General features: G+C 42.7%; 1 protein-coding gene and 1 non-coding gene across 10 annotated transcripts in view; one reads left to right on the top strand and one right to left on the bottom strand.

Moving 5' to 3' along the window:
• Window positions 1-24,685, bottom strand: part of DISP1 (dispatched RND transporter family member 1) — a 174,937-nt gene that overhangs the window by 96,683 nt on the left and 53,569 nt on the right. The gene's annotated exons all lie outside the window — the stretch shown is intronic.
• On the top strand, window positions 10,680-10,785 carry LOC123792677 (U6 spliceosomal RNA). The gene has a single exon (XR_006779758.1). It is a non-coding gene; the product is annotated as a U6 spliceosomal RNA (small nuclear RNA).

Raw genomic sequence — 24,685 nt, 5'->3', positions numbered from 1 at the left:
TCATACCCTCATGACAACCCTTGGAAGTTACTAAGGGTTGACAACCCTTGGAAGTTACAATTGTAACTAAGAAATCAAAGTTACCATCCCCAGTAGTAAGACTTAGTGATATCACATACCCCTGATATGATGTACTAACAGGTGTGTAGCTTCCCTCCTGTGGTATTTCTGCCCCAAATGCATAACCTCAGTCTAATGATGAGAAAATATCAGATACACCCAAACTGAGAGACACTTACCAAAAAAAAAAAAAAAAAAAAAAGTGCTCTTCAAAATTGCCAACATCATGGAAGATAAGGACTAAGGAGCTATCCTCACACACTCAAAGAAACTGGGAAAACAAGACCATTGAGTGCAATGTGGGGTCCTAGATCAGATTCTGGGCCATAAAAAGGATATAAATGGGAAAACTGGCAGAATGCCAATAAGGCTTATAGATCAGTTAGTAGTATTATGACAATGTTAGTTTCCTTGTTTTAATAATTGTGCTATAGTTACATAGGATAACATGAAGAAAACCTGGGTGAAGGGTCAAGGGGAACTCTCTAAGTTTGTTTTTTAAGATTTTATTTATTTATTTTAGAGAGAGAGCATGAATGGGGATGGGGTGGGGGGCAGAGGGAGAGGGCGAATCTCAGGCAGACTCCACACGGAGCTCAGAGCCCAACCCGGGGCTCCATCCCTGGACCTTGAGATCATGACCTGAGCCGAAATCAAGAGTCAGATGCTCAACTGACTGAGCCACCCAGGTGCCCCTCTAAGTTTTTTGAAGGTTTAAAATTATTTCATAGTAAAACTTGGAAAACATAGGCCCACATGGATGAGTAAGAGTTCCAGGGAACAGAGACCTAGGCATTTATGTTTTTAAATGGCTCAAGTGATTCTGGTGAAGTCACCTGGCAGGAGTTTGGAAGCCCGCTGCAGCAATCAGAGTTTAGAGAAAAGAGTGATGGACGAAACATGAATCCTTGACAGAGAGCCGGCTGCAGGACAGGTCCTCTACTGGGGCACCAGGATGAGAAAGACACGATGGATCCTTGTCTTCAGAGCCATCACTCTGTTGGCTCTCCTTACAATCAGAGCCCCTAACCCCTTACGGTGTGTGACTATCCCCCACGGTGGCACAAGTGCATCTGGCATTTGTCTACCTCTGAGCACAGTTAGCATACCGTCCAGGTTCATTGTATGAATATAGCACCGTGACCCTCCACACTGCCCATCTCCAGAGCCGTGGCTGTACTTCCAGCGAGCCTCGTGCAAGCGCGTGTACAAGTGCATCTGTAGAATTAACAGCCCTGTGCGTGCTTGTGGCTGAGCGACTATGTCTTGTAACTCCCGCACACTCTGTCACTAAACAATGACTGTGGGAGGTAGAAAAATAAGGTTTCTATTGCAGGAAAAGGTTTCTATTTCTGCAGCTGTGTCTAAGTCTTTTAAATTATTTTCTTAAGATAAATGCTTATGCTTGGAATTGCCGGACCAGAGGCTATGAACGTATTTATGGTGCTTAAAAAACTGCCCTCCGCATCCTCCAACCTGACTATCAGGACTGGGCCTTCTCTTCTTTAAAAAACAAAAAATGACAGTTTAAAAGACATGAAATTATTCTCTTGCCTTATTTTAACCGGCATTCCTTTAGTTAGCGGTACCCTCCTGCAAGTCTTCTTGCTGTACGGACACAGACATCTTTCCTAAAGGCTGGTCCAGTCATAATCTGACCTAGTTCGGTAAAGCCTTTACATATGACAGACGTTGACATTCTTTCCGAAAAATTCCTTTGAAAAACTTATCTTTTTTATCTTCTCTGATATTTTTAATTTCTCCACTGTATATTAGTTTCCTGTTATCTATACAGATCCCCTAAGCTGATGTTTAACATACTGTCAATTGTTGCCATCATCATTTATGTCCAGTGAATCTGGCCTGTCACAGAAACACAAGGAATTTATGTAATTTCATCATAAAATGTTTTCTTTGTTCTGTCAAATTCCATGGAAAGCCAAGTCAGACAAATGGGAACTGCCCTAAAACTGGAACACATAGGAAGTTTTAAAACTAGAACAAAGGAAACATACAGAGAATAGTTTTGTCCACTCACAAAGCTAGAAAGAGAAAAATGTGGCCCCTTTGCATTAACCTGCAAATCTGCAGTATTTCTTCTTCCCTCTCTGGACAAAGATAATTTCAAATGTAAGGCAGACAAGACAAGATCCCACCAGATGTCAATCTCCTCCTTCTGCCACTGGACTGGAGTTCTTCCAAATATCTGCCCTTCCCAGATTACTACACTAGCAAGAGAAAACGCTCCTTTGTGGTGCAGATGATTGGAATGGCCCTCGAGTAGTAAAGAGAAAATCACACGCCTGCAAGGAGGAATTAAATTTAGAAGCTAAACATTAAAAGTTGAGAAAAATCATTACAAAATAACGTTATATTTATTTGCAATGCACATTTTATCTTAAATGATCTGCAACGTACAAGTATTTTATTCCTGATTATCTCACGACATGAACACATATGGTAAAGAGACCATGATGGAAAAGATTAAGAAAAGCTGAAAATTCTCCATGTCAGTCTCTGAAGGAAGTCAGACAATTCCTTGTTTGCTCATATAGTGCTTCCTTTTAAGATGTGTCAAGGTTCTACTTCTATAGAAAAGAAGGAAATGCTGTTTTTCTAAATGTTTTTTTTTTAAGATTTTATTTATTTATTTGACAGAGAGAGACAGCCAGCGAGAGAGGGAACACAAGCAGGGGGAGTGGGAGAGGAAGAAGCAGGCTCCCAGCGGAGGAGCCTGATGTGGGGCTCCATCCCAGAACACTGGGATCACGCCCTGAGCCGAAGGCAGACGCTTAACGACTGAGCCACCCAGGCAGTCGTTTTTCTAGATGTTAATTATTAAAGTCCCCACACCTCAAAATTTCCTTCAACCACCTTCTCAAACGTTTCAATTTGGTAAAATAGTCTTATTTCACGTGTACATGTTGGATACATAAACCCACGTAAATATATGTGAAGGCACTCACTCAAAAATCTGTTCCTGTCTACTCTTTCCAAAATAGGAGCATCTTTTGTGTCCCTTCCAAAATCTAGAATTAAAGAGTGTCAAAGCAGTATTTTTCCTTTAAACCAAAACCAAAGGTACAATGACTGAAAATACTGTGTTGCTAATTTTACAAACTCAAATTATACCCCAATGCCAGCTGACTTTGTCAATAAACCCACGACGGAGCCACAAAAGTGGCTCCTCCCTCAGCACTGTAAGGAGAACTTCAAGAAGAAAAGATAGAAGCACTTGTCTGAACATCCCGCTCCTTCCTTAAAATCCATGGATGTGAACAATGGGAATGTTCTCTGTCAATAGTGCTACAGTGTATGGAGCAGTTCCCTGTAGTAGGACACAGCAGGCCCATGAGTGTTCTCGAAGTCAAGTGAGTTCAAACCAGCTTTCCTGTCTGGCACGCTCTCCTGCGGCTCTTCTAGAAGGCCGTACGGCCCCCTCTCCACACTCAGGAAAGCTACACTTGCCCCAGAACAGCTTTATTCCGGAGTAGTTCAGACAGGAAAGTGTTGCCCTCTCTTTGGAAAACCTCCGTGCTTCTCTGGAACAAACAGCCTTCTCCTGCTAGAAAGGCTGAGGAGGACTGCGTACCTTCACATGGGAAGACGTCACAGAAGTGATTTTAAGTAAATACCGTCCGCTCTCCTTCTGGTGACGGACACAGTGCGTGCACACTGAAGAAACACCGGACGGCGCAGAAAAGCACGAACACTGATACAACAATCACCTGTGATCCCAAAGCCGGGATGCTCTCTCAGCATTCTGGTGCATGTATTTCATGGATATCAATCTCATCATTTTTGATGAAATTACAGTATTACTAGTTTGCTTTTTGTCTTCTCCTTTTGTTGATAAGTTTAATGTCCTAAAAAAATGACTTTGTATTTCAAATATTCTTTGTGATCTATAGGGGAAAATTCAGACAACTGCATTTTACAGAAATTAAAAATCTTATACAGTAATTAAAATGCTTTTATTTATACTCCAGAAAGCAAGTATTTACACTTAGTTTTCTTATACATAAAATCACAATGCTAGCTAATACTAAAGGACACAAATCAGCTTTCCTGAAATTAATTTTTCAAGAGTACAGAAGCTCCCTTTTTAAAAATCAGGGGGCGCCTGGGTGGCTCAGTCGGTTAAGCGTCTGACTCTTGGTTTCAGCTCAGGTCATGATCTCAGGGTCATGAGATCAAGCCCTGAGTTGGGCTTCACACTCAGTGGGGAGTCTGCTTGAGATTCTCCCTCTCCCTCTCTCTTTACCCCTCCCACCACACATGTGCTCTCTCTCTCTCAAATAAAAATCTTTAAAAAATAAAATAAAAAGGGGCGCCTGGGTGGCACAGTCGTTAAGCGTCTGCCTTTGGCTCAGGGCGTGATCCCAGCGTTACGGGATTGAGCCCCACATCAGGCTCCTCCGCTATGAGCCTGCTTCTTCCTCTCCCACTCCCCCTGCTTGTGTTCCCTCTCTTGCTGGCTGTCTCTATCTCTTCAAATAAATAAAAATAAAATCTTTAAAATAAAATAAAATAAAATAAAAAGATCTTTTTAAGAATTAAAAAGAACACTTAAAGGTTTTGCTCTCAAAAGTTAACTTATAAAAGTGTAACATTCTATTTCTACATGACTTCAGAGTTTACCAAAATACTTTCCCAGAAAGTGCTGTAGTTGCTCATTGTAAGTCCCATCTCTCTTACGTAGAGTATCTGTGCTGAGAATATCATATGATTCACCGTAAAGCTCATCACAGAGCAGAGCGCCCATGAAGACCTTTCTGTAGCACCCGCTGTACCAACTTAGAAGCCACACAGCTGTAAGTGTAACGGGAGACACGGGGCACCCCAGAGCCAACCAAAGCGTTAAACTTAAGGACTCCAGATTAGAACTGAATAAAAAGCATTAGCCAAAAAATGTGAAATTAAAAAAATAATAATAATAAAGGCAAATTAACTTACTGATAACTAAGTTACATTCAGATCAAAACAGTCAGATGCTACTTTTCCTTCCACCCAGGCTAGATCCAAGCCTGCTGACACCCCTGCGGACAAACGATCGGTGTGGGGGGTGCACACCGTCAGCCCTGTAGGCGCTGACAGTGAGTAAACCTTTCCAGAGGAAACACAGTAATAGTTATTAATATTTTTAATACACCTTTAAAAATACCCTCTAACCCAGAAATCCCATTGCCACAATTTACCCTATGACTAACCTAAAGTTCATCAAAATAATACAAACAACTACATTTGTTGCACCATTCTCTATTTATCGAAGGAGGAGGAAGAAGAGGTGAAAATAGAAACACATTCTCCATCAACTGGGAACCAGTTGAATAAAGGTCCATTCCTATAACAGAATTTAACGTCAAATGTGTATTAAAAAATGTTTGTCTTTGTACGTCTCTATTTTTTTAACTTATACTTGAAGTCCTTGATTCTCTCCTGTTACCTGCCAGTTTTCACAACGACTTGGTTCCTTAGCATCCTCTAAATGTGACCAATGAGGACTGAGATCTATTTCTCTTATTAACCAGTGTCTGGAGCCTAGCCCACACCCTCTCCCCTTCTCTCCTCTTTCTGGCTGCCTTTATTGCTGGAGGACACGGGAAATGACTCAGAAAGTGGGGGAGGGAGGCAGCTCCACAGGGAGGGTGGGTGGAAAGGAGTGATCTTGGGAAGCAGCATACCAATAAACTCATCCATCGATCGCCCACCACACATGGTGCTTGGGACACAGTGAACCCTCAACAAGTATTTGTTTAACTCATGAATGTTGGAAAACACTTAAAACATTAATGTTATTAAGCACTTCACCTGGGGGTGGCAATGAGTAGGAATAGCATTGTCATTTTGGTAACAGCGGTTATACCCAAACCCTCTATTTAGAATACTGTTAAGTTCCTTGGTATTTGTTTGCTATTTATTCTAGGCTTTAACTCCAAGTTTGTGTAACAGTGTAAACTTAGGCAATATAATAGAGTGAACAACAAAGCACTCTATTATATTTAAAGATGGTGACCCTTAGGGTGAACAGCTACTGGCACAAAGGACTAAGGGAGGGAGGACCAAAACTCTTTTCCAATCTCAGATGTTTCAAAAAACTACCCACGGGTTTGTGGATGCAGCTTTCCGCCTCTCAACTCTTGTCTTAAGAAGCACATCTAAACTCTGATTGCTCTGATTACTCTGGGCCCTTCCACAGATCAGTTTGTAAGACTTCCTAACAATGCCCCATTGTTTCTAGTTGTTTCCAAACCATCCTTCAAGAATGTCTTCCGTTCACCCTGATTTTCAGGGACTCTAGTCTACCGGTCAGTGTCTTTCACTGCTCTTCTCATTCCCCATATCACCCAGCTGGGCCTTCAGAGTGCTGCACGGCTGGCCTGTAGCTTTGTAACTTCGTCTTCGGCCCCTCCCCCTGGAGCTCTGCACCCTGTTCCACTGGCCTCCTTTGGGTTCCCTCTCTGGCTGTGCACCCTCTGGCAGCACTTCAGGGCTGTGCCTGCGGGCTGGAGCATGCTACCTTCTCTTCTTTACTGAGCTCCTGCTCTTCTTCAAAGCCCAGCCCTAAGGCACTTCTCAGGGAAGCCTTTCAGGACCTCCCCAACCAGCTCACATGCGTGCCAGATCAGGGTGCCAGCGTGTCAGAAGGGGGTTGTGGTGAGAGCCCCTTCTTGTTTTCCTCACATAGGAGGGGGCATGAAACAAGATCTCTCCTGTCTCTTATTAGAGCACTAATCCCATCACAAGGACTCCACCCTCAAGACCTCACTACCTCTTGAAGACTCCATCTTCAAATACCATCACGTTGGGGACTAGAGTTTCAACATATGAATCTGGGGGGACACAAATGTGCAGTCCATAATATCCCCTATTAGAAGGAATCACACTTGCACCTGTCTTTCAAGACACAGATTACAGGTGTCGTTTACATTTCTGCGTGTGATTAACTGATGATCTACCTCGCCCACCAGACTCCACAGTGCTGGAAAGGCAAGGATGACGTCTGCTGTTGCTCAGACCTTATTCCCAGTTCTTGGCACTTCTGCATCCACAGCTATAAGAGGCACTTTAGGGTTGCTATTAATTACTAACAAACTGGGATAGAGATACTATTTTTTTTAATTGTTTTATTTTTGAGAGAGAAAGAGTGTGCATGTGAGCAAAGGGAGAGGGGAAGGGCAGAGGGAGAGAGAGAGAACTGTAAGCAGGCACCATGCCCAGCACAGAGCCCGACAACCTCACGACCCTGAGATCTGAGCTGAAATCAAGAGTTAGACACTTAACTGACCGAGCCACCCAGGCGCCCTGCAGTATTATTATCCCTACTTTAGAGATGAGGTCACAAGCTCACAGAGGTAAAGCAACGTGCTAAGGGCCAGAGTCCAAAGAAGCAGAGGACAGACCCATGCCTCTGACTCCAGGGGTCACACTGCCTCTCTCCTTGCTGCTTTTACGCTATCTCCACGTACTTACCTTAATTATGCGCACATACAGTATTTCAAATATAAGAAGAAAAAGAGATGGATATAATGAGTGCCCATGCTCTCACCTCCTAGCTTTAGACACATCTTTAAATTCTGTCTTATCTGCCTTTTTCCCCCCATAAACTGTTGCAAGTGGATTCCCCTGCGGAACATTCTATTCCCTTTCCTCACGCTAAACATGTGACCACTATCCTGAATCTGGGGTCTTCATTTACAAGTATTTCTTGGACTATTACGCCATGCGTATCCATACACAACAAGGTACCCTCGCGCATGTCCTCAAACTTCCTATAAATGCCGCCACATCACATGCACCGCTCCCAAGTGTTGGCTCGCTGCTGGTTCTGCGATCCCTGGTCACACACAGCTCTACCTCCTTCTTCTAACTGCTAAGTTTTATTCCACAGTGTGGAGACATTAAGCTCACTCTCCTACCATTTTCGATGGACATCGAGGAGTTCTGGTATTTTACAACTACTGATAGTGCTGCAATGAACCTATTTCTGTCTCCCGTACATGCAGGCAGTTCTCCAGCGGACAGGTGACCTTGAACAATGCGGGTCTGAACTGCACGGGGCCACTCATACACAGATGTTACAGCACAGGACTGTATGTGTTCTCTTCCTTGTGATTTTCTTAATAACATTTTCTTTTCTCTAGCTTACTGTATTGTAAGAGTGCAGTATACAATACATACAATATACAGAATATGTATTAACAGACAAGATATCCGTAAGGTCTCCAGTCAACAGGAGGCTATTCATAGTGAAGTTTTTTGGAGTCAAATGTTATACAGAAACTTTCGATTACATGGGAAGTCAGCGCCCCCAATTCTTGCATTACTCACTAAAAGTGAAATTGCCGGTGTGCACAGAAGAATCCGAGCACAGACAATGCAAACCTGCTCCCCAACATGCGGGTACTCCTTTCATTTTAATCGATTAAAGATTAAAGATACATCACATTATACAGGCCAGAAGCTGAGTCTTTTCTGGCCCCACCCACACTGATCAACCAAACCTCTTGCCATATACACAGAGCAAGTGATTAATGTTAATGAAATAAAATGAGTGTCCAAACAGGAAATCTATTAAAACATTTGTTCTGTGTCAGAGACTATCCTAAGAAATTTATTCATTCATTCATTCATTCATTCATTCATTCATTCATTCATTCAAGTAGGCTCCATGCCCAGAATGGAGCCCAATGCAGGGCTTTAACTCTTGACCCTGACATCAAGCAAGAGTTGGATGCTTAATCAACTGAGCCACCCAGGCAACCCTATCCTAAGAATTTTAAATAAAAAATACCTTTTCATTCTCATGACAAGAGGTTATATCCCCTTCTGCTATCTGATAGATCAAGTTAGATAGCTAGGTAGGTGACTCTCCCTTGCAGAATTCTCCTGGCTGTTTTCACATATTTTTTTTCTTCCAGACAAGCTTTAAGTTCATGTACAATCTTAAAATGCAACAGCCAGATCAGGAACTCCTCATTTTAATTCATAATGACAAGCATCCACCAACTGTCTTCTGATACTATTTCCTGCCTCATGTGGTCCTTGTCCCTCTAAGAGGCCAAAAGAAGTTCTGGCCACTTCCACTCTTTTTAGGCTCCAAGTATATGGAAAAAGAATAAAAAAGAGCCAAAACAGAGTTAAAATAATGTATAGTGTATTCTATAGTTTAATGTTTTCAACACAGAGACAAAAAACATACAACTACATATAACCTTAATTGGAGATAAAGCCAACAGTGTAAACTTAAGGCGCTCTCTAAGTGCAAGGCCCAAGCTAACTGCCCCAGCAGCCCACCCCATGAAAGCCCAGAATTCTCTCCCATTTTCCATTTTTACCACACCCATGCCACAAAATCAGCAAACCACAGTCATGGTCTCCTCTGGCCTGACAATGGTCTAATTCTCGCTCAGCTGTAGTAACAGCAGGTGTCGGCAGTGGAGGGGGTCCTCCTCAGGGGCTCGACGCACCAGCTTCATGTGAAGCTATTCTGTGAATTTAGGTGCTCCGATCCCTCAAAATGTAGAAGGATCAAGGAGAAGACCTGTTTTTCTTTAGGATTGTTCCATCCTGTGTCATTTATTTTGCTCTTCCATAGCGCCAGTCAGCTAGCCCTTCAGTTATGAGCTCATGCGTCAGTGGCTCGTGGCTCCCGGAGGCTTCAGCAGCTCCTTGGAGAGAAAGAACCCCCTGTCCACAGGCGGCGCTGGGTCAAGTCTTGCTACACTCTCATGGTCTTTTAAAGATACTAATTTTGTGCTACTTTAATGAAAAAATAAAAGTCTGCCACAAGACCAACTGATTATACCACACAGATCTTAGCCAAGAAAAGCGTTAATAACATTTTGTTTTCTCCATCCCAAATACACTCACATTGTTACCAGTATTTTTCTTCAAGTTTTAAAATTGACTAGTTTTTAAGTTTTGTGTGAATAATGGCTTTGTTAGTGCTACGTGAGACCTATGACTAACAAACTTCCAGTAAATATTTACATTTAAAAATATTTTTCTTTTATTAGTACCTGTGATTTAAAACAAACAAACAATATCTTAGGGTGTGAGGCATCCCTTCTGTTGGAAAATTACAAGGGTATCTGCACTTATTTGGAGTTACTGAAGGCTCAGAGACTTAGAATTTAAGAAAATTTGCAAATGCATAGAGTTTACGTTGTTCTCTTTTTATATGAAAATTGTAATTACGCTAAGCAATTCATTTCTTGACAAAGGAAGGTTTGAGTCTTCATTAAACCATGGGCATGAGAATTTATTAGCCTTGGTTTCACATGGAAACAACATTCATCTTTTATTGGTAAATATACTAATCAGTTTACTGCTAAATACAAAAGATTATGAATTATGTAAATGCTTAAAATTACGTGAATGAAGAATGTAAGCATTTGAAAAATCTGATCTTAGGGAAAGCACATCTGAAAATTATCCTCAAGATGTGCTTTTCTGTATATGTTATTATTGAAGAATTTCAGTGTATTAGAAACCATCCAAACAGACCCAGCCAGTAGCCAGGTAATCTGTGATTTTCTTCTATGGGAAATTCTACTAACTGACTTCACTGTTACAAGTTCATTTAAAAAAAAAAAAACTCACCACCAACAACATCAGTGCTCGCTTCAGCAGCTCATACACTAAAACTAGAACAATACAGAAAAGATCACATGGCCCCTATGCACAGACGACATACAAATTCATGAAGCATCTCATATTTTTTTGAGAGCGAGCGAGCACATGCGTGCCTGAGCTGGGCGGGGGGAGGGTGCGTACAGAGAGAGAGAGAGAGAGAATCTTAAGCAGGCTCCACACCCAGCGTGACGTGGGATTTGAGGTCACAACCCTGAGATCATGACCTGAGCTGAAATCAAGAGTCAGGTGGTCAACTGACTAAGCCACCCAAGTAACCCTAGTAACCCATATTTTTTAAAAAATCATAAAGACATAAAGCTATAGGTTGATTTTAATATTTATTAGGTCTTTTTAGTAACAAAAGTAACAGACGGTTCTTCAAACAAATTAAACAATATAATGATAAACAAAGAAAGAAATGACAAGGTTTCCAGATCCCACTACAGGAGACAATTAATGCTCCACACTCATTCACAGATAGAGAAACATCTCATATGTAACATATATGTATATACATTACATGGTGTCTATATCCCTACATTCCTCATATGGAAATATATGATACATAATATGTAAACATACATATGCAGGGTTTTATTTTATTTTTCATAGGATAATACATACTACTCTGCAACTTGTCTTTTTCACTACTATCCTGGCTATGCCTTTTGTCATAGACGCAGAGCGCACACAGCCTCTGTGATGCCCACACAACTACCTTTATTCCCTTCTGTTGACCAACGTTCAGACTCTTCCTGAATGCTTGCCGACCCTAACCCCTTCCTTGTGGGCCTCCCTCTCACTAACCCCCTCTTGCAACCCACATTCCATGAGTGCTAGGGAGGACAGAAAAGCTGCTTTTTAAACCCAATTTTACATGTAAGGCTGCCCCTCAATGTCTCATATTTGAACATATTTAACATACCGTCTAGATAAATCTGCAAAGAAAGACACTAACTTATGTTGCATGGTAGTGAGAAGTCTATTATTTACAAGAAAGATACACGGGACAGTGAACCATAAACCCCAGGCTCTACTTCCAGTTTTAAGATGAGCCACCAATGTGACACTGAGAAGTTACATAACTACTTGGAGGGCCATTTCCTCCTCTAAATAATGAACTGCTTGAACTAGATAATTTCTAGTCCCTTCATACTAAAATCAGTGGTCCTATATTGTTCAATGAATGCAGGCTTTACAACCCAGAGAAGATAATTTACTAAAAGAACCTTTGTGCAACTCCCACAAAGAGTTTACTAACAAATTAACAGCGCAAACAATATGAAGAGAACAAATATTTTAACCACTCAAAAAAGCAAACTGTTTAAGTACTTCCATAAGAACATTATAATTACCTATTTATAACTTACACGCTAATCACAACTATACTGGTCATTTTATTGAAGAAGTATGACTAAAAATCTCACATTATTATACATGTTTGGCTTAGTTCCAATTATTACAGATCTTGAAAATAATAAAATTAATTTTTTAAAAAAATGTAGTAAGTGTTGAATGGCTACTGGGAGTCTGGCTCTATTCTCACCCCAGCCATTCGGTTTCTAGATTAAGTTTCTTCATTTAAAAAATTAAAAAGTACCCCAAAGTTTTAGGATTCACTCACTCATTAAATGATCTTCATCAAGCATGTCCAGCGTCCTGGGCAGACACTGTGCTGTTCCAGGGCCATAACTGTGGGAAAGACACAGGGCTCCCCGTGGTGGCCCCCCACAGCTGGGATGGCATACACCCACAGCTTTGTCCCCCAGAATGTCTTCTAATTCAAGCTGGCCCCTCCATAACTAGACTTGGTTCAGTTAAATTTTAATGTATTTCTGTTAAAAGATTCATGTGTCATTTTTTACAAATATTCTGCTGTGTTCTTTTTTTTTGAGCGAGAGAGACAGAGTGTGTGTGAGTGAGCAAGAGCACAGCGGGAGGGAGGGAGGGAGAGAATCCTGAGCAGGCTTCATGCCCAGCGTGGAGCCTCCCACCCCCCACCCCGGGCTGGATCTTACAGTTCTGAGATCAAGACCTGAGCCACAATCAAGAGTCCTAGCCTCAACCACCCAGGCACCCTCTGCTGCATTCTCAAGAACAGAAAGGGAAGTTCGTGTTTACTTCAACTGGCAAGAGAGGCTTGGCTCACTGCAAATTTATAGGAAAGGGTGATAAGAAGTTACTTCACATCCACAAGGAACCTTTAGTGCATGAGTGAAATGGAAATGTACCTGCATCTTAATTTATTTGATGTTTGTCTCACTCAGAAACAAGTAAAACAGAAGGAAATACAAAACGAACCCCAAAACACTGCATGGGTCCCATTTCTGAGGCCATGTTCTCCTGTGAGAGACAGCAGTGAAGACAAAGCCACCACTAACAAGAGATAAGGGTGCGCCTAGAGAGTTGGGAGGGGGGGAAACAGCCAGCCTGGAGAAAGACCCCCCACTGGTCCCTCTGCTCACCTCTCCCTACAGTCCTTCTACTTAAGTCAAGGAACAGGTGGGCAGGCAGGGCCAGACTCGTTTCCCTGGGTAACTCCTGCCAGTCCTCATGAGGGTCCAGTTCCTGGGAGGCCCACTCCTTGAAGAAGACACTACATTATCATAAACCCAATAGGGGGTCCTGAAGTGACAATTCAAAGAGAAAACAAAAAAGTAACTTTGGGCTACAACTGCAAAGACATTTTTGGAAATATGCCAACTACACCTGCCTCTAACAGTTACTGCCATGAACACATGGATAAATCAGTAATACTAGGCTGACGCTGGAGCAATCTCTTTTTCTAGAGACCAACCGAAATAGGCAGCAGGGAATCCATGATACAACAACACTTTAACCGCCCCCCCACCCACGAAGTATTTCTTAAACAACTGTTTTGGGATTTTAGCTTTGTACGTCTATATAAAGACAGAAATCCAAGGGCGCCTGGATGGCTCGCTCAGTTGGTTAAGCATCCAACTCTTGGTTTCGTCTCAGGTCATGATCTCAGGGTTGTGAGATCGAGCCCCATGCTAGGCTCCGTGCTGGGTGGGGAGTCAGCTTGGGATTCTCTCTCCCCCTGCCCCTCCCCCTGGTCGCATGCATGTGCTCTCTTTCTCTCTCGCTATCTCTCTCTCATGAATGAATGAATGAATGAATGAATGAATGAAAGAAAGAAATCCAAAAAACTTTACTTTCAAACATTTAATCTTAGAAAAGACTATGTAAACTGCTATTTAGTTTTTCTTTAAATAGGAAGGGCTTTCAAGAATGAAGTGCTTTAAATGTCTTGCTTTTTCTTAGTTTTAAAAGATGCAGACTCCTGGCACTCCTCCCTTTTAAGTGTGGGGACAAAAAAACGTTTCTGTAAAGGGTTAAAGAAACTATGTTGGCAGAAAACTTCTTTAAAACAAAAAATAATCAATTCCCAACCAACAGTATGGAGAAGTCTTCCTGAACATAAAACTAACCCGCTTGTTTCTTTTCTACGTTTCTGGTGGTATGACTCATTAGAAATTACATTGTGGGGGCGCCTGGGCGGCACAGCGGTTAAGCGTCTGCCTTCGGCTCAGGGTGTGATCCCAGCGTTATGGGATCGAGCCCCACATCAGGCTCCTCCACTATGAGCCTGCTTCTTCCTCTCCCACTCCCCCTGCTTGTGTTCCCTCTCTTGCTGGCTGTCTCTATCTCTGTCGAATAAATAAATAAAATCTTTAAAAAAAAAAAAAAAGAAATTACATTGTGAATTCTATCCTGGAGGTTAGAATACATATGCTACACTTAATATCCTCTAGGTAAACAGAAAAAGCAAATACATAAAAGGATAAAGTAGTTTTTAAACAAGTTTCTAAGGATAAAATAAGAGTTTATGAGCAAGGAGTTGTTAGTTTTAATCATATCAAGACAAAAATAGGCATTTCCTGAGGTTTAAGAAAAAAAAATTCACTTCATGAAGGAACGTCATTAACGGCTGTCCTAAATTGTAAATCTACCTTTGAGGGCATAGGTGAATGAAAGCCTACTGTTTTGTCCCCAGATTACTCACAGTTAATATAATTGGCAGTGAGTCTGAAGGTTATCAGAAATTTCTAACCACTTGCTCATAAGTTTTCTTCAAGCATACTTTCTTATAGCAACTTAATAACAAGCAGCAGAGACATGGAAATTCTTTTTGTCTGACAGTGGGGGTGTAGGAATAGAATTCAGATGAAGAACTTACTTCATGTCGCCAGAGCTGACAAATGTGAAAAATGTGCCAGACTCTGCAAGCTACAATTTCTGTAATTAGAAAAACAGGAATTTTTTTCAGTGGTGCAGCCCAAATCTGAGATTTTTCAAATAAAAGCACTGTTTTTCTTACAGAGTAATTTTATTTTTATTTATGACTTTTTCTTAATGGAAAATGACCGTTCCTATTAACTGAATGATTTCTCTGGATTCAAGCTTTAAATGGAAAAAAAACAAGAGTACTTCGGGCACCTGAGTGGCTCAGTCGGTTACATGTCCAATCTTGGTTTCGGCTCAGGTCATGATCTCAGGGTCGTGGGATCGAGCCCCATGTCGGACTCCATGCTCAGCTCAGAGTCTGCTTGAGATTCTGTTTCCCTCTCCCTCTGCCCCTCCCACTCGTGATCTCTAAATAAATAAATAAATAAATCTTTAAAAAAAAAAAAAAAACAAGAGTATTTCTATGGAGTCATATCTCATCTGGTTCGAAAGTAAAATAGGAAGATATTGGAGAGGAAAGAACCACTTGTTCAATAAAATTTTATTTACCATTCCACCTCATGCCAAGTATTGGTCACAGCAGTGAGAATATATACAGAGACAACACTGTAACCATTCATTCATCCAAATCCTTAAACCATGGATTTACCACTCGATGCCAAGGCTTGGACAAGATACTAGGGACACGGAACAGCACCATGGAGCCAGGTTCCCCCCGCTGGGGGTTACAAACACACTGAGACTAGAACGAATCGTGGGCTGCTGGGTTTGAAATGAAATGACGTAACCGTTCACTTAGATACAGAGCTTTAACTCAGACACAGACAGAGGTGTATAATACACACACAGGTGCGCATATGCTCTGGCTCAGTCTGAGACAGCTGAGACCTAACAGGATCTAATTTAGCCAACAACATATCCATAGCAATATGCACACCAAGCACCCAGATCTTGCTTTTAAAATACCATTCTCCACAAAAAGGAACCAAGGCGCCCTAGAAAAAGGCTGAGTCCAAGGCTGCAGCAAAGAAAGTACATGAAGAACTTATAACACTTTGTTACATCAAAAAGTAAGAAATTCTCGGGGCACCTGGGTGGCACAGCAGTTAAGCGTCTGCCTTCGGCTCAGGGTGTGATCCCGGCGTTACGGGATCGAGCCCCACATCAGGCTCCTCCGCAATGAGCCTGCTTCTTCCTCTCCCACTCCCCCTGCTTATGTTCCCTCTCTTGCTGGCTATCTCTCTCTCTGTCAAATAAATAAATAAAATCTTTAAAAAAAAAAAAAAGTAAGAAATTCTTGAAGAATCATGAAGACATTTCCAAAGGTCAGAGGAATAGTTGGTAGGTAGGGGCTCCCACAGACTGAAGCTGGAAAAACTCAAGCACCAAAATAATTAATGACAGTAAGAAATATAACTCCTTGAATAAAACAAGAATCTATGAACCAATGTAAATCTTAAAAAGGAAGAAAGGGGAAGCTCTTTCTTAGAGCCTAATACCAACAAACAAATGGGGAAGGCTGGAAGGCTGGATGCTACAACTACCGAGTGAAAGTCTGATGCGGAACAAGATATTTATAGTTTCAAAGCATCTCCCTACAAATTACATATTAATAACAAAGGGCAAACAGTAATTTCATAGTGGAGAAACTTGGTGGATCCAAGCTAACCGACTGACAAATCAGTAATATCCGTACTGACATCACGCGCCTCTTAAACTGAGGTATGAAGAAGGCACAACATCCCTTCTCTGTCCTACCAAAGCTAGCAAACTTCAATCCAATCGTGAGGACACATTAGACAAATATAAACTGAGGACTATTTTAAAAAATAACTGACCTCTACTCTTCAAAATATGTTAATTAAGGTCAAGAAAGTAAAGAAAGACTAAAGAACTGCTCCAGATTGAATTCAAGGAGGACGTGAGACTTACGTGGACCGTGTGGCTCTGGACCGGAAAGAAACGGCTATATCACACACTGAGACCATGGACTGCAGGGGAGCACACGGTAGTGTATCAAGGCTAAACACAGCAGACTGCACTTTATCAGAAAATGGACTTCTTGGGAACTATGTACTGAAGTACTTGGAGGTAAAGGGCCATGATGTCAACAACTTATTCTCAAATGGTTCAGAAAAACACTATGCATATATATATAAAAAATTAAAAATGGGGGCACCTGGGTGGATCAGTTGGTTGAGGGTCTGGCTCTTGACTTCGGCTCAGGTCATGATCTCAGGATCCTGGGATCGAGCCCCATGTTGGGCTCCGAACTCAGCAGGGAGTCCACTTGGGGACTCTCTCTCTCTCTGCCCAGACCCCCACATGAGCACACACGCAATCTCTCTCTCAAGTAAATAAATCTTTTTTAAAAAAATTAAAACTTAGAGGGGCGCCTGGGTGGCTCAGTCGTTAAGCGTCTGCCTTAGGCTCAGGGCGTGATCCCGGGGTCCTGGGATCGAGCCCCACATCAGGCTCCTCCGCTGGGAGCCTGCTTCTTCCTCTCCCACTCCCCCTGCCTGTGTTCCCTCTCTCGCTGGCTGTCTCTCTCTCTGTCAAATAAATAAATAAAATCTTTAAAAAAAAAAAAAATTAAACTTAGTGAACAATTGGTAAATCTGGGTAAACAGTATATAGGATTTCCTTGTACTATTTTGTTAACTCTTCCTTAAAGTTCAAAATTATATCAAAATAAAAAGTTATAAACAAATGAAACACTATAGTTAATCCACTCATGAATGTAGTCCTTCAGTTGATGGTGAAGACTTCATAAATGTCACACAGTGGACAAAGATGAACAGAACACAGATTCCAACCCTTGAGGACATCTCAGTCAAGGATCGCTCAGCCTTTCAGAAAAACAAATTATAAAATTCTTTTTTTTAAGATTCTATTTTTTTAAGTAATCTTTATACCTAATGTGGGGCTCGAACTCACAACCCCAAGGTAAGAGCTATATGCTCTACCGACGGAGCCAGCCAGACACCCCTAAAATTATCTTATTACTACTCTCTTCTAATGCAGCCAAAATACCTCACAAGGAAAACATACTGTGAAGGACATGAACATTTTCCCTGCTGTACTAGAAGTTGTATAATTAACATTCCTAAAAATAAATAAATCTATCACCTGAGAAGCAGAATTTTTGCTTTCAAAATATTTCTGTTGCAACACGATCTATATTATAATAACATTACTAGAGAATTCAGGCCGTGTGGCTTGACTAACACCAAATATTATTTTTAAATGCCAAATTAATCATTCACTATGGTGAATGAATTGTGAAAGAACAGTAGGACGATGACCAGGAACAAGGCATGGTGAGAAGGTGAAATGTTTGGGAAGGAGAGGGCCTGTCGGTGTTAAATGGAAGCCAAGAGAGAGTACTTCAGTAAGAGGAGGGTGAGGACCTCCACCAGAAGGACAGCTGAAGAAATGTGCCCGAGAGTCACTAACACGTGCTGAGCAGCTGACTTCACAACCAGACCACTGCCAAGGCAGTGACGGCCCCGCAGGAAGGCAGAAACAGCACTGTGAGCAGCCTCTGGCACGCGCTGTGTGCGGAGTGGGGTCCCCGCCTCCCCGCATCACATCCTGACACAGAGGAGGGGACCAGGCCAGGACGCGACAGATGGATTCAAAGCCAGGCTCATCTGACCCAGAAGCCATGCTTTTACACACTACATAATCTGCGTTTCACAGCGTAGGAGAACTTCGGTCAAACATGAGGATCTCCCGTGTGCACAGACTGCGACACTCAGTAATAAACAACATAATCCCTGGTATCGCAGAATTTCTGGTCTAGAACATGTAAACGGCTGGAACCACAGGCAAAGCACTAGTAGGGTTCTCTACAGTGAAATGTGTTATCAGTAATTGGAAGTTACAATAAAACCACCACCAATGGCTTGTAAGTCGGGGGTGGGGGTGCTCTCGGGACAAAAATGAAAAGTCACCACAAAACAGACCAGAGAACTAGGAGCGGAATGCTCCCAGCCACTCGCTGGGCTATGATGTGACTGACTGTACTAAGGTCTTTAAAGGAACACAGTGATTCAGAAGACAGGACCGCAGCCATGGAGGCTGAGAGAAAGAGACAGGGGCTGTCCCAGAGGGAGGGCTCCTTGGCCCAGGGACAGCCACACTCTGGCGACAAGTGTGGCCTTAGTGTAGGAATGGATGGAGCCTGGTTCCATCAAATATCTGAAATTTAATTTTTACTTTTATCAAAACAACCTATTTACATAGTTTTAAGTAGTTCTACAGGGCCCTTACTGGGGGGAAAAGTGGACCCCTGCCCCTCCTTGCTTCTGCTACACTTTCTCCTCATTCGATATCTGCAGGTCACATGTTCCTGTTTTCCAAATTTTTTTTAAGTAGACTCCATGCCCAACGTGGGACTCGAACCTACAACCCCAAGATCAAGAATCATGGACTCCACCACGGAGCCAGCCGGGCGCCCCATGCTCCTGCTACCTCAGGCATTATGTACAGACTTCACACAGACGATATGGATGTAGCTCCCCAGAACATCCCTCCCCCTTCTCCGCACACCACACCTGTTTGCTAAACCAGTACTGTTCACATTACAACTAAATAGTACCTAAATGTTATTCCCAAAGGACTTGCTTATAGAACAATGATCATATTTCCCTTCTTGACAACGTTTCCTTCTGATCTGTGGCCTCCTACTTTTCTGTGCATCTTCTCAATACAAGGATGATTCAGTGACATCACCTCCAGGCCTGTGACATGCGTACGCTGGACAGTGAACACCTCCCAACCTCCCGGGAGCTAGAGTCTAGAGTACCCGTGCCTGGACAACAGCAGTGCCCCAGGACCTGTCCTGGGGCTCCTCCTGTCCTATCCATCCTGGAGCTCCTCCTGTCCGTCCTGCACCTCCTCCTGCCGGGCAAACACCAGTCTGGCTCCCTCTAGCTGCACCTTGTTACCTCCCTGCCCGCTGAAACCTACTTTGGGGAAGGTAGTCTCCATTTGACGTCCCAGCCCTTCCACTGAATTAATAATCTTCCAATATCCAAAAGCCCTATTTATTCTGTGAATGATCCTTCCTGGAGCCTCTGTTGTTCCACAGACACAGCATCTTCTCTTATCTCTGAGGATTTTAATTATGGTTTCTTTGAAATGTCTTTTGCTCCTTTATTGTTTCTGTTCCTTTCACATTCTTTTTTAATCTTCCTATTTTGGGTTCTTTCATGTGAGAGACTCTCCTCCAGCACGTCTGTCCGAGTTAAGAGTGAGACAGCAGAGACATAAGCAGTGGCCGTATGTCGACTGCAGAACTGTTTCTTCTCCCCTAGAGAGAGAGCCTCCATTCTCCTGTGCGTGTCTGTAGAGGGTGGGAATAAGCCTGGCAGCCTGTGTGTTAGCCAAAATTGGGCAGAGAACATTGCAACTCAGTATGCGACTCTGATTTTATTCCGTAAAAACGTTAAGTCAGACTGTGTTACTCAAACCCATTCTGAGAAAAAGCAAGTCCTTACAATAGCCAGCAAGGCCCTACATGATCTCCACTGCCCGTCCCATGGCCCTTCAGTACTTCTGACCTCATCTCTCACTCCCCTCCACCAGCTAACCTCCATGCTGCTGCAGTCTTACGTCCACCTCAGGGCCTTTGCACTACCTGTTCCTCTGCCCAGAACACTCCCGCCTCCAATCCGCAAAGCTCATTCCCTCTCCTGATGCATTGCTCAAATGACTCCCACTCTGCCACCTCGTTTTAAACTACAACCCTTCCCCCAGCACTCACAACTTCCTTATTCTAAATTCTCCTTCCGTGAGTACTGATCACTTCTAACATCCTATGCAAATCACTTTACTACATCTACTGTTTATTGTTTATCTCCTCCCACGAGAACAGAGCTTTTTTGGTCTGTTTAGATCACTCATACATACCCGAAACCTACTGCAGTATTCACCCCTGTCCTTAACTATGCCCAACTGAAGGTTTCTGAAAATACAGCTCATCTTCCGCTGGAGTGGGAAAAGGCAATTCCCTGGCCACATGCAGCCCAGGAACCCAATTTTCAAACAGTTCTTCTGTTTGCAGCTCCTGCAGCATGCCTGCCCTTCAAGATACCCCGAGCCCCCCATGTCTGTGGCCTCCAGGGACGTGCTCTTCAATTACTCGCTTCTTATTTGCTTCTACCCTGTTCAGTCTTCTCTGCTCTGCTGAGCCCATCAGGGCTAGTCCATCCACGATCCAGCCTCCAAAATGTTGCTCAGGTTTCTTCTACGGTTGTCACCCTCCATTCCATTACAGTCGGTTCAGCGAGAGTTCAGAGTGGGCAGAAAACAGAGCATGTGGTCAATTTACCACACTGACCTGTGTTGCTAACTATCTGAATCCCAGAACTAGCTCCCTTCTTTTCACACTCCCTTGCTCGCTAAGAAACCTCTTGATGATTATGGCTTCTCAACTTGCTGCTCCAGTGCTAGCTAGAAGACACGTTCTATATATTGCCTTTAGCAGGCAGTAGCTGCAGTTACACTGCTCTGTGACCTTGACTAAGTCTCCCTGGGAGAGATATCTACTCTTAGGAGGCTGACATACCCGCAGACTGAAAGTCACAGGAAGATAATGTAATCTTAGAAGCCTCTTGAGAGATAACCTTTCATTTTTCATACATTTATCCATTATGCTAAATATTTTCACATTTTTAATTTCAGCAGAATACAACCGGATTTTTTTTAAAGATTTTATTTATTTTTAAGAGAGAGACAGAGACAGCACAAGTAGGGGGAGGAGCAGAGGGAAAGAAAATCTCAAGCAGACTCCATGCTGAGCGCAGAGCCTGATGTGGGGCTCAATCTCACAACCCTGATATCATCACCTAAGCAAAAACCAAGAGTCAGATGCTTAACTGACTAAGTCACCCAGGCGCCCCCAGAATATAGCTGGATTAAAAAGGAGGGGGGAGCCTAAAAAAAAGATCTGTAAGATAAATATAAATAGATAGGCAAGTAGGTAGGCAGGCGGATGGGTAAGCAGGCAGACAGACTGGACGGAGACAGACAATTCATAATAAATATATAATGGATCATTTGCTGAGTACCAAATATGCTCTAGGCCTTATATAGGCACCCTATACCTACCATATCGTTAATCCTCATACCAACTCTGTAATCTGGCATGCTATTAAAAAAAAAAAAGTCTAAGACTCGGAGATCTTATGTCACTGGCCTAAGGTCACAGAGCCAGCTGAGACAAAGCCAAACTGCCCAATTCCAAGTTCCATGATTTTTACGCTACACACACTGTTTTTAAGTGTCCGTTAATACAGTTTAAAATGTGAAATGAATACATTCTGATCTGATTTTAACAGAATGTTAAATGGTGATAGCATTTTGAATGTTTCCCAAAGTTCTATCATTTTTGTAACTTGTAATAAACATTAACATACTGTTCACCCAACTCAACATTCTGTCCCAAAATGGCCAGTGGCATGAGTCAATACCTTGTGGTAGGAGAGAGCTGCTTTTCATCACACCAGCTTCAAAACCTTAGGGACAATCCCCAACACAGTCTCGTTTTTCTAGAAACCCCTGCCCCATGCCAATCCTCCCCTGTACCGTGTCTACGAGTGAGCCCACACCCGAGTCCGACAACAAACCCCAGTTATGTCAGGGTAGAGAAGGCCTCCACCTCCAGCCACTGGAATCTCCGGCACAGGATCACGTCTTCTCATGGGAAAAGGCAAACAGTGCCTTTGGGTTCAGAAAAAGAAAATTAAAAACAGTAAGCAGCCATACCTGGATTAATAATGAGTGGCAGCAACACAGCCGGGAATTATTAGTTTCATCTGGGCCGGAAGGAGTCTCAGTGCAGGAATTTTTGGCTGCAGCTCTGCTATTTGCTGAGAATTCTGAAAATTAAACACTGATCCCCTGGAAGTGGAATGTGTGCATGCAGATCACAGGAGCGCGCTGGCCGTTGCAGCCAGAGGTTTATATGAGATCTAATAAAGGACTACACATCAGAATAAAGTTTTCAATTTTTCCATTTGAACTCAATAAAAAATAAATGACAGTCATGGCGCTCAAAATATTCACACCCTGGAGCAGCCAAGCTAAATAACTTAGTATCTTTTTGAACAGAAAAAATCTTTTCCCCCAGGACATATTTTTCAAAATATTAAATGTTCTGTTAGCTCAGCCCTCCTTCTGCAGCCAGCTGCATTCTGTTTTTGAAACTGGAGAATGATGGTCTGCCTCTCCCATAATTGGAGAAAAATTCCAGTCCCATTAGGTAGGAAGCATTCAAATCACATACTCTTACAGCTTATAAATTATGGTATTCTTAATATTATGCAAAATCTGAATTAGTCAAAATATCTTCAAAAGGTGGGGAGAAAAAAATGTGTTTTGAAATTAAAAAAAGGAAACATTTCACATTGCAAAACTAAGCTAGTCAACTCTTTAAATTTTGTTTCACTAAGCATGAAAAGCACTTAGCAACAAAGTAAAATTAACTGCAAAAATCAGGACAGCCTGGTTTAATGAAGACCGGGCCTGACCAAGGCAGCCTGTGCATCTATCTGCGGGCACCTAATAACCATCTCCACATGCTCATCCTGCAAAAGTTAAGACTCGTTACTGGCTAAAATCCGCTGCTTTCTAAATAGTTCAGAGCGTTGGTTACTTCTATACATATTCTTAATGAAGAGAAGGCAGTTTTTCATTTAGTGAGAAAATTGAAGAGTATCTTTCAGGGCTTTCAAACGTTAATTAATGTTTAAATCCATCACTTATTTTTTTTAAGATTTTATTTATTTAATTGACAGAAAGACAGCCAGCGAGAGAGGGAACACAAGCAGGGGAGTGGGAGAAGAAGCAGGCTTCCCAGAAGAGGAGCCTGATGTGGGGCTCGATCCCAGAACGCCGGGATCATGCCCTGAGCCAAAGGCAGACGCTTAACGACTGCGCTACCCAGGCGCCCCTAAATCCATCACTTCTAACAGCTCTTCCTTTCCTCGCTCTCACAGTGTGAAAGTCAACTGTTACACTTCCTTTCCCTACTTTCCTTGTGTGAGAAGGGCAGAGGACAGAACAGGGAAGCCAGGGTGAAGAGGTCCTGTGGCGGCTCCTTGTCACACGCAAGGACTAATCAGGAGCTGGTGAGCATGCTCTAACTTGGGAAGGGTCCATGACAAAGAAGCAAGAACTTGTCCACTGTTTTCAAGTTCTTTGTTTAGCTTTGTAGCAGCTCCCTAGTTAAGGGGAGTGGGGTGGGCAGAGCCCCCCCACCCCACCCCCACCTCTGCAAACCTGCTCTTGCTGGCAGCCCTGAGGGTTGTCTGGGGGGCCCCTGGGCCCCCTAAACAAATCTGAAAATGATTTACACAGAACTGCCCCAGTTCCTTGGGCTGTTAATGCTTGGACTGTTAATGCTCGAGAGCAACCATTCTACTCCCCAAAATTTTGTTCATCGAAAGGAGTTCGGCATCCCCACTTATACCTCAATGCTCAGCTTTCAAAGCAGTCTTCTGAATAAGCAAAATATTAGCCAAATACAAAAAAAAAAAAAAAAGAAAAAAAAAGGAAAGCAAACAAAACAGTGAATTGGAAAATTTAGGCTGGACAACAGGATCTCTTCTGATGAACCAGAGGGAAGGCACTGAAGCCCCCATTTCAGCAACAGTGAAAAGGCCCAGACTACACTGGTCAGCAAAGGCTGGAGTGCAGAGCTGTCTCCAAGACGCAGCTCCAGGGGCACCAGCTTCCACGACTTAGCCTTGTCTCATCAGGGACATGGGGG

The sequence above is a fragment of the Ursus americanus genome, chromosome 2 (genome assembly GCF_024610735.1).
Source record: "Ursus americanus isolate L20-20 chromosome 2, mUrsAme1.1.p, whole genome shotgun sequence".
In the NCBI taxonomy this organism is placed as follows: domain Eukaryota; kingdom Metazoa; phylum Chordata; class Mammalia; order Carnivora; family Ursidae; genus Ursus; species Ursus americanus.
This window is presented reverse-complemented; position numbering and strand designations above follow the sequence as displayed.